This window comes from Oncorhynchus nerka, linkage group LG20 (genome assembly GCF_034236695.1).
Source record: "Oncorhynchus nerka isolate Pitt River linkage group LG20, Oner_Uvic_2.0, whole genome shotgun sequence".
Taxonomy (NCBI): domain Eukaryota; kingdom Metazoa; phylum Chordata; class Actinopteri; order Salmoniformes; family Salmonidae; genus Oncorhynchus; species Oncorhynchus nerka.
The window spans coordinates 65,559,021-65,568,850 of record NC_088415.1 but is presented as its reverse complement, the minus strand read 5'-3'; positions in this window follow the sequence as shown (position 1 = coordinate 65,568,850).

Below are 9,830 nucleotides of genomic sequence, written 5' to 3'. Positions count from 1 at the left end.
GTGGTAGCTAAATGTCTTTTCTGGAAGACTTGACTTTTTTTGTGGCAATAAATCACTCCAGGTTGCTGTGGAATGTGAATGCTGGACCAGTGCTCCGGAACAGCTTGGTCTTGGTAGTGGTGATTTTCATTTTCTAGGCTAACATTCCTCATGATCTATTTTGGCTTGCCTTGTGTGCACACTGGGTTGTGCTGCAGAGGTTAAAAAAGTGAGCCAAGGGTGGGGGGCCCATTTGCTCCCCAGTGTTTTTTTTACCCTGGCCCTCCAGTGAAGATCAGCATGCCAGTACCTCCCCCGAAGTGGGAGGGAGGAAGGGAATAAGGGAGGGCACAAAAGGAAGGGAGGTTACCCCTACCTTGTTTGAGCTTAATCCACAGCAGATTTCTCCCCCTGGTCACAGAAGAAGCTTGTTAACAGTACAGGCAGAGGAACTGGAGAGAGTCTGGAGAGCCGCTCCACAATGCCTTATGGAGATCTGCTGTGGATCATGCCACATCTTTGGCTTCATTCATTCTCATTTTCATTGCTTTTATTCAGACTTGATGGGTGCTTCTTGTTAGTCTCCATTTTTTAAAGCCCAACAAAATGTAATATAATTCAGAAATATTGCCCAGAGAATGTTGTTATTATTAATTATTAGTATTATTATTTATCTTGAGTTATTTATCCTGAGTTTTTCCTGGTCAGGTCAAAATCGACCAGCCCTTAATTATCAGTATTGTCAAGGTTGTCATTGTAGTTTGTGTTGTTGTTGTTGTTAACATTGTATCATTTGCCCTCGTGCTGTGATCCCCTTGATAACAGCAGGGGAGGTGTTGTTGAACATGCCCCCACCGTACAGCACAAAGCTTTGTACATTGCATTGCCAGAAACCTGCAGAGAGCAGGTGAGCAGTGTGACATTGGATCATACCCTCCCTGTGTCTGACACCCTCACTCACCGACACCTCCTGCTGCCCTGCAATCAGCTGGTGGGGGTGAGGCTGCTGCTGTAACTGTAAATTGGGCCAGTCACCCAGGGTGGTCATCCTCCTCATCCAACCCAGCTAGGGTGGGCCTGACTGGGCCTGGGACCCTCTCTCCCTACCAACCCATAGCAGGCCCAGTGGCCTTGTCAATATCACTTTGACACTTCTATTCTGTTCTAGTTCACAAGTCAAAATGAAGAAGGGATTTGGCAAGTTGGTGGGAGGGGGGAGCCTGCTGTAATTATGTTGTATTGTTTTTGTGCATCTCTGAACGCTGTTCTATCGATTCCCAGGGTCATTTCATGTTTTCATGTGTATTTGAGGTAGTGCCGTTGTATGTCATTTGCGAATGTCAGACTCCACTCTGCGAGGCACATCGATCTGCAGGCTGAACATGGTGAGATTGTAGACTCCTAAATTGCTAGTCCAGTTTGTTTATGCGATTTTACAGCTAACTATTTACTTCACATGCTGATATGGCCTTTGGTATTATTGTGTGTAGTTACGTTTGCTAGCAACCTACACAACTTGGCCAAAAGTATGTGGACACCCATTCAAATGAGTGGATTTGGCTATTTCAGCCACACTCATTGCTGACAGGTGCATAAAACCAAGCACACAGCCATGCTCTCTTGGAATGGCCTTACTTTAGAGCTCAGTGACTTTCAACGTGGCACTGTCATAGGATGCCACCTTTCTAACAAGTCAGTTCGTCAAATTTCACCCCGGCTAGAGCTGCCCCTGTCAACTATAAGTGCTGTTATAGTGAAGTGGAAACATCGAGGAGCAACAATGGCTCAGACACAAAATGGTAGGCCACACAAGCTCACAGAACGGGACCGTCGAGTGCTGAAGTGCGTAGCACATAAAAATAGTCTGTCCTCAGTTGCAATACACACTACCGAGTTCCAAACTGCCTCTGGAAGCAACGTCAGCACAAGAACTCTTTGTCAGGAGATTCATGAAATGGGTTTCAATGGCCGAGCAGCCGCACACAAGCCTAAGATCACCATGCACAATGCCAAGCATCGGCTGGAGTGGTGTAAAGCTCACCACCATTGAACTCTGGAGCAGTGGAAACGTGTTCTCTGGAGTGATGAATCACGCTTCACCATCTGGTAGTTCGACTGACAAATCTGGGCTTGGCGGATACCAGGAGAACACTACCTGCCCAAATGCATAGTGCCAACTGTAAAGTTTGGTGGATGAGGAATAACGGTCGGGGGCTGTTTTTCACAGTTCGGGCTAGGCCCCTGACCTCAACCCTATCGAACACCTTTGGGCCGACTATGAGCCAGGCCCAATTGGCAAGCATCAGTGCCTGACCTCACTAATGTTCTTGCAGCAATGATCTAACATCTAGTGGAAAGCCTTCCCAGAGGGGTGGAGGCTGTTATAGCAGCAGGGGGAGGGCAACTCCATATTAATTCCCATGGTTTTGTAATGAGATGTTCGACGAGCACGTGTCCACATACATTTGGCCATGTAGTGTAGCTAGCTAGCGAAACAGCGCTTTGAGAGAGCATTGCATTGTGATTCCACAACGATTTTCAAGTCCTGCTACCAACCTTATAATAACAACAAAATGAAACATTTGTTCACAATTAATATTGTTCTCACATATTAGTGGTCCCAGCTTCCTTTTCCCCTTTTACACCACTAAAACACTGTGGAGTACCTTCTGTAAAGTGAGAAGGTAGAATTTACAAGGCAAGCCTGGGACGCACCTCTTAAATGTAATCCTTAAAACTTCCGTTGAGAATTACTATACGAGTCACAAACTGACAGGAATATGAAACTGTTGTCTAGGTCTGTGCTAGCTCGGTCGGCCGGTGGCACAGTATGACAGTGAATCCCCCTGGATCATGATCATGATGCAGTTCGATAAAACTCAAACTAGGACCAGTTTTGACTTCTTAAGCAGCTTATCTGCTCTCCAGCAAATATAATGGATAAAATACTAAAACAGTTTAATACTTCCGGTATTATAATTTTCTGGACTTTTTACATCCTGGTTTTCAAACTGGTCTCTCCAGGTCCATAACCCCTCCCTCGTTCCCCTTTTCTGATCAACGGGAAAAGAATAGTGTCTCTCTCTTTCTTTCTCTTTCCTTCTCTCTCTTTCTTTTAGAACACAGTTGTCATTAATCCTGAAAAAACGTGAATAATAGGAAAAAGGGGGATTGCTGCCAAGAAAGTAGGAGTTGCTATTTTTTGCAACCATGGTATTTTTCTTCTATAGTGGTCTTTTTTTCAATGTACAGAGGGCTATTTTTCATACTGCGTAGAACAAAGATATAATCTGTTGCCAAGTCAGATTCAACTGTTCCTGTTTAACAGACTTAAATACATGATTGTCTATTCAAGTCTTAGCTTTTTGTTAATAGGACAAGTGAGTACGGAGAGGGTACAAGGGAAACATTCCATTCCATTCTGTCAGTTAGTAAGAAGCAGAATAATAATTTGTCATTATTTGTAAATAAATGGCAATTCATTTAATTAAGAGAGTTGGTACTCAATGCACAATTAACTAATGAACTAGAATGATACGTAATTTCCCAAATCTTTTCTATTCTCCTGGAATAATCCAATGGCTGACGAGAAAGTTTGTCCTGTTGCCATTCAATTGTGTGCATGGTAATCACAAGAAATGCAAGTCATTTTTTAACGTTCCATTATAAAGAAATGTTGTCTATGATTATGTGTAAAACCTTCCAACGGATATGGAAAGCATTATTCTGTCATATTCCATAAATAAATGCTTCCTCTGATCCAGTTGTTCCGATATATCTCTTTTTAGGTTCTTAGATGTTTTGAGGTCATTTGTGTAAAGTCAAATTTGGCTTCTTTTTTTTATACTTTATTGCATTCCATCCCTAACCAGATTGCTCTTGTATTTTAATGGGTAGAATGTTCCTCTATGGTTGTACTCAGAGAGGCAGCAACCATTGCCAGATTTGTGGCCTGTTGTGGCCCAAAAGAACAGCACCACAGGGAACTTCAGAAAAATTCACTCAGATTTCAGTTTTTGAAATACAGTCCCTGCCTGGGGGAAGAGACTATTTCTCAGTCCAATATTTCAAATCAGAGAAGGGGTGGTGCTGTAGCTAGGCTCCATGGGAGAAGACCAAGAGGATTAGGAAGAGATCTCCTTGTAGGAATATTTTTTTTTTAAACATTAGAGAAGTAAAGGGAAACCAAACAGAGGTAGAGAGACAGACAGCATCAGATCAGTTGAATACAGCACATGTTTCTGGGTGCCAATGGCTTCAGCCCAACACATGAATGACCCCTGGACAGGTGCAGAGGTCTTATGGGTCTGGAGGGAAGCTTTAGAGCTCTCAGCACTTTTACAAGGCAAGCCTGGATTTTCTGCTGGATTCACCCAGCACATGTCTCTATTTTACAGTGCTCTGGCACGTGGTATGTGAGATGTGTCTCCAACTCTCAGCTTCATTATGCACTTGTGTTCATACAATGGATGAATGGAGTTAATTTGTCACGTGAAACCCATTCCATGTATGTTGTGTAATATGACATGTATTTTTGTTCTCTGGGGCCTTTAAATCCAAGTCAATGCTGTACTCTGCAGCTCAACTTTCTTGGAGACCAAATGAAAAATGTAATGGAAGGAATAGCTCTCTGTATGTCTGCATATTTTGAATTACAAATATATTCATGAGACACTAGCATTTTCCTAACTGAGCTATCTTCCTTTACTTCCTATGTAGTGAAAATGAAGCATCGTGCTGGTGAAACAGCCAGCTGCATTGTGTGTACACAGCATAGGCCTACATTGATTTGTTCCTGTGAGGAATATTTCTTTCCCTCTCTCTCTCTGCCTCTAAAAGTCCCTCATTTGGAATATGATAATGAGATCCGTCACGATCGTCGATTCCCTTTGAAGTTTTCTTTGTAGGCGGAGTCATAGAGGTAGAGAGCAGGAGCTTTCTGCCGCAAGCCCATGGCCCCTCTCACACCATCTGCCGGACCTCATTTCATTTGAATAAATTGTTTTTTTTCCCAGAAGCGCTTGCTTCGACTCACTAACTTGTTTTTGCAGTTCAAGGCAACAGCCACCAGCAATGAGTGAGGATTGTTGTTTCTTCTCTCTCAGACTCCCTACCCTACCAATGGTCTAAGGCTGCAGCATAGCATGTAGGATTCCTTGAACCCACCAGCAGCAGCCGGCAGCATTCCACAGTGGGATTCAAAGCTCGATGTATTCTGAGCCTTTCTGTGAAGGGATAGGCTTGTTCTCTATTTGGAGTAACTGCGGATGAATATAAAAATGAATACACATGCTGTTTGTTTTAGGAACAGAAACCTGGGAGGAAAACAATTATTTCATTTGGAGTTAATTCATTCTGCAAGAAAATAATGTTCAAGACAATACCAAAAGTCAGAACCAGAAATAGAATGTGTCGTTTTCTGTGTCATGGGTTTAATAACCACATCTTTGTAACAATTCAATAATGATGAGAGACAGGAATTAGTTCAACTATGTATCTGGAATGTGCTCATCTTAACACCTAGATCCCCCCTGATGATCTGGCACTACCCCAATATACCACATCTCCTCCTCTTCTACATAAAGTGTCCCCGTTATGAACAACAGTCCTGAGCAGGTGACTGTGAGGCCCAAGGTGAAGACTAATGGGTCAGGGTGAAACAGTTCTGGACCACTCATGACTGGTGTTTCTGTCTGTGTTTCTTTACTCAACGGTAACTGATCTGTGTGCCTTTTCCAGATGACCTCCTCTGCAGTCTGGACAGTGTAGGACACAGGACCAGTATGAGCAATGACCGTAGCAAGAAGTCACTTTGGTCCTTTGAGGTAGTTCCTAGCCAAGACAGTATCTCCCTCAAATAGAATTGTATTTGTCATATGCTTCAAAAACAACAGGTGTAGACTAACGGTTAAATGCTGACGGACCCTTCCCGTCAACGCAGAGAGGAAAAAAATAGAGAAATAATAGAAAGGTAAAACACATAATAATAAAAGTAATAATAAATACACAATGAGTGATGATAACTTGCTATATATACAGGGTACCAGTACCGGGTTGATTTTTATTTATTTATTTATTTATTTATTTCACCTTTATTTAACCAGGTAGGCAAGTTGAGAACACGTTCTCATTTACAATTGCGACCTGGCCAAGATAAAGCAAAGCAGTTCGACACATACAACGACACAGAGTTACACATGGAGTAAAACAAACATACAGTCAATAATACAGTATAAACAAGTCTATATACGATGTGAGCAAATGAGGTGAGATAAGGGAGGTAAAGGCAAAAAAAGGCCATGATGGCAAAGTAAATACAATATAGCAAGTAAAACACTGGAATGGTAGATTTGCAATGGAAGAATGTGCAAAGTAGAAATAAAAATAATGGGGTGCAAAGGAGCAAAATAAATAAATTAATTAAATACAGTAGGGAAAGAGGTAGTTGTTTGGGCTAAATTATAGGTGGGCTATGTACAGGTGCAGTAATCTGTGAGCTGCTCTGACAGTTGGTGCTTAAAGCTAGTGAGGGAGATAAGTGTTTCCAGTTTCAGAGATTTATGTAGTTCGTTCCAGTCATTGGCAGCAGAGAACTGGAAGGAGAGGCGGCCAAAGAAAGAATTGGTTTTGGGGGTGACTAGAGAGATATACCTGCTGGAGCGTGTGCTACAGGTGGGAGATGCTATGGTGACCAGCGAGGTGAGATAAGGGGGGACTTTACCTAGCAGGGTCTTGTAGATGACATGGAGCCAGTGGGTTTGGCGACGAGTATGAAGCGAGGGCCAGCCAACGAGAGTGTACAGGTCGCAATGGTGGGTAGTATATGGGGCTTTGGTGACAAAACGGATTGCACTGTGATAGACTGCATCCAATTTGTTGAGTAGGGTATTGGAGGCTATTTTGTAAATGACATCGCCAAAGTCGAGGATTGGTAGGATGATCAGTTTTACAAGGGTATGTTTGGCAGCATGAGTGAAGGATGCTTTGTTGCGAAATAGGAAGCCAATTCTAGATTTAACTTTGGATTGGAGATGTTTGATATGGGCCTGGAAGGAGAGTTTACAGTCTAACCAGACACCTAAGTATTTGTAGTTGTCCACGTATTCTAAGTCAGAGCCGTCCAGAGTAGTGATGTTGGACAGGCGGGCAGGTGCAGGTAGCGATCGGTTGAAGAGCATGCATTTAGTTTTACTTGTATTTAAGAGCAATTAGAGGCCACGGAAGGAGAGTTGTATGGCATTGAAGCTTGCCTGGAGGGTTGTTAACACAGTGTCCAAAGAAGGGCCAGAGGTATACAGAATGGTGTCGTCTGCGTAGAGGTGGATCAGAGACTCACCAGCAGCAAGAGTGACCTCATTGATGTATACAGAGAAGAGAGTCGGTCCAAGAATTGAACCCTGTGGCACCCCCATAGAGACTGCCAGAGGTCCGGACAGCAGACCCTCCGATTTGACACACTGAACTCCATCAGAGAAGTAGTTGGTGAACCAGGCGAGGAAATCATTTGAGAAACCAAGGCTGTCGAGTCTGCCGATGAGGATGTGGTGATTGACAGAGTCGAAAGCCTTGGCCAGATCAATGAATACGGCTGCACAGTAATGTTTCTTATCGATGGCGGTTAAGATATCGTTTAGGACCTTGAGCGTGGCTGAGGTGCACCCATGACCAGCTCTGAAACCAGATTGCATAGCAGAGAAGGTATGGTGAGATTCGAAATGGTCGGTAATCTGTTTGTTGACTTGGCTTTCGAAGACCTTAGAAAGGCATGGTAGGATAGATATAGGTCTGTAGCAGTTTGGGTCAAGAGTGTCCCCCCCTTTGAAGAGGGGGATGACCGCAGCTGCTTTTCAATCTTTGGGAATCTCAGACGACACGAAAGAGAGGTTGAACAGGCTAGTAATAGGGGTGGCAACAATTTCGGCAGATAATTTTAGAAAGAAAGGGTCCAGATTGTCTAGCCCGGTGATTTGTAGGGGTCCAGATTTTGCAGCTCTTTCAGAACATCAGCTGAACGGATTTGGGAGAAGGAGAAATGGGGAAGACTTGGGCGAGTTGCTGTGGGAGGTGCAGTGCTGTTGACCGGGGTAGGAGTAACCAGGTGGAAAGCATGGCCAGCCGTAGAAAAATGCTTATTGAAATTCTCAATTATGGTGGATTTATGGTGACAGTGTTTCCTATCTTCAGTGCAGTGGGCAGCTGGGAGGAGGTGTTCTTATTCTCCATGGACTTTACAATGTCCCAGAACTTTTTTGAGTTAGTGTTGCAGGAAGCAAATTTCTGCTTGAAAAAGCTAGCCTTGGCTTTTCTAACTGCCTGTGTATAATGGTTTCTAGCTTCCCTGAACAGCTGCATATCACGGGGGCTGTTCGATGCTAATGCAGAACGCCATAGGATGTTTTTGTGTTGGTTAAGGGCAGTCAGGTCTGGGGAGAACCAAGGGCTATATCTGTTCCTGGTTCTAAATTTCTTGAATGGGGCATGTTTATTTAAGATGGTTAGGAAGGCATTTAAAAAAAATATCCAGGCATCCTCTACTGACGGGATGAGATCAATATCCTTCCAGGATACCCCGGCCAGGTCGATTAGAAAGGCCTGCTCACTGAAGTGTTTCAGGGAGCGTTTGACAGTGATGAGTGGAGGTCGTTTGACCGCTGACCCATTACGGATGCAGGCAATGAGGCAGTGATCGCTGAGATCTTGGTTGAAGACAGCAGAGGTGTATTTAGAGGGCAAGTTGGTTAGGATGATATCTATGAGGGTGCCCGTGTTTAAGGCTTTGGGGAGGTACCTGGTAGGTTCATTGATAATTTGTGTGAGATTGAGGGCATCAAGTTTAGATTGTAGGATGGCTGGGGTGTTAAGCATGTTCCAGTTTAGGTCGCCTAGCAGCACGAGCTCTGAAGATAGATGGGGGGCAATCAGTTCACACATGGTGTCCAGAGCACAGCTGGGGGCAGAGGGTGGTCTATAGCAGGCGGCAACGGTGAGAGACTTGTTTTTAGAGAGGTGGATTTTTAAAAGTAGAAGTTCAAATTGTTTGGGTACAGACCTGGATAGTAGGACAGAACTCTGCAGGCTATCTATGCAGTAGATTGCAACACCGCCCCCTTTGGCAGTTCTATCTTGTCTGAAAATGTTGTAGTTTGGGATTAAAATTTCAGAATTTTTGGTGGTCTTCCTAAGCCAGGATTCAGACACAGCTAGAACATCCGGGTTGGCAGAGTGTGCTAAAGCAGTGAATAGAACAAACTTAGGGAGGAGGCTTCTAATGTTAACATGCATGAAACTAAGGCTATTACGGTTACAGAAGTCGTCAAAAGAGAGCGCCTGGGGAATAGGAGTGGAGCTAGGCACTGCAGGGCCTGGATTCACCTCTACATCGCCAGTGGGAACAGAGGAGGAGTAGAATAAGGGTACGGCTAAAAGCAATAATAATTGGTCGTCTAGAACGTCTGGAACAGAGAGTAAAAGGAGGTTTCTGGGGGCGATAAAATAGCATCAAGGTATAATGTACAGACAAAGGTATGGTAGGATGTGAATACAGTGGAGGTAAACCTAGGTATTGAGTGATGAAGAGAGAGATATTGTCTCTAGAAACATCATTGAAACCAGGAGATGTCATTGCATGTGTGGGTGGTGGAAATAATAGGTTGGATAAGGTATAGTGAGCAGGACTAGAGGCTCTACAGTGAAATAAGCCAATACACACTAACCAGAACAGCAATGGGCAAGGCATATTGACATTAAGGAGAGGCATGCTTAGTCGAGTGAGTAGAGAGGTTGGTTGGGGGTCACGGCGATTTAGACAGCTAGCCAGGCCATCGGTAGCAAGCTAGCATAGGATGGAGGTC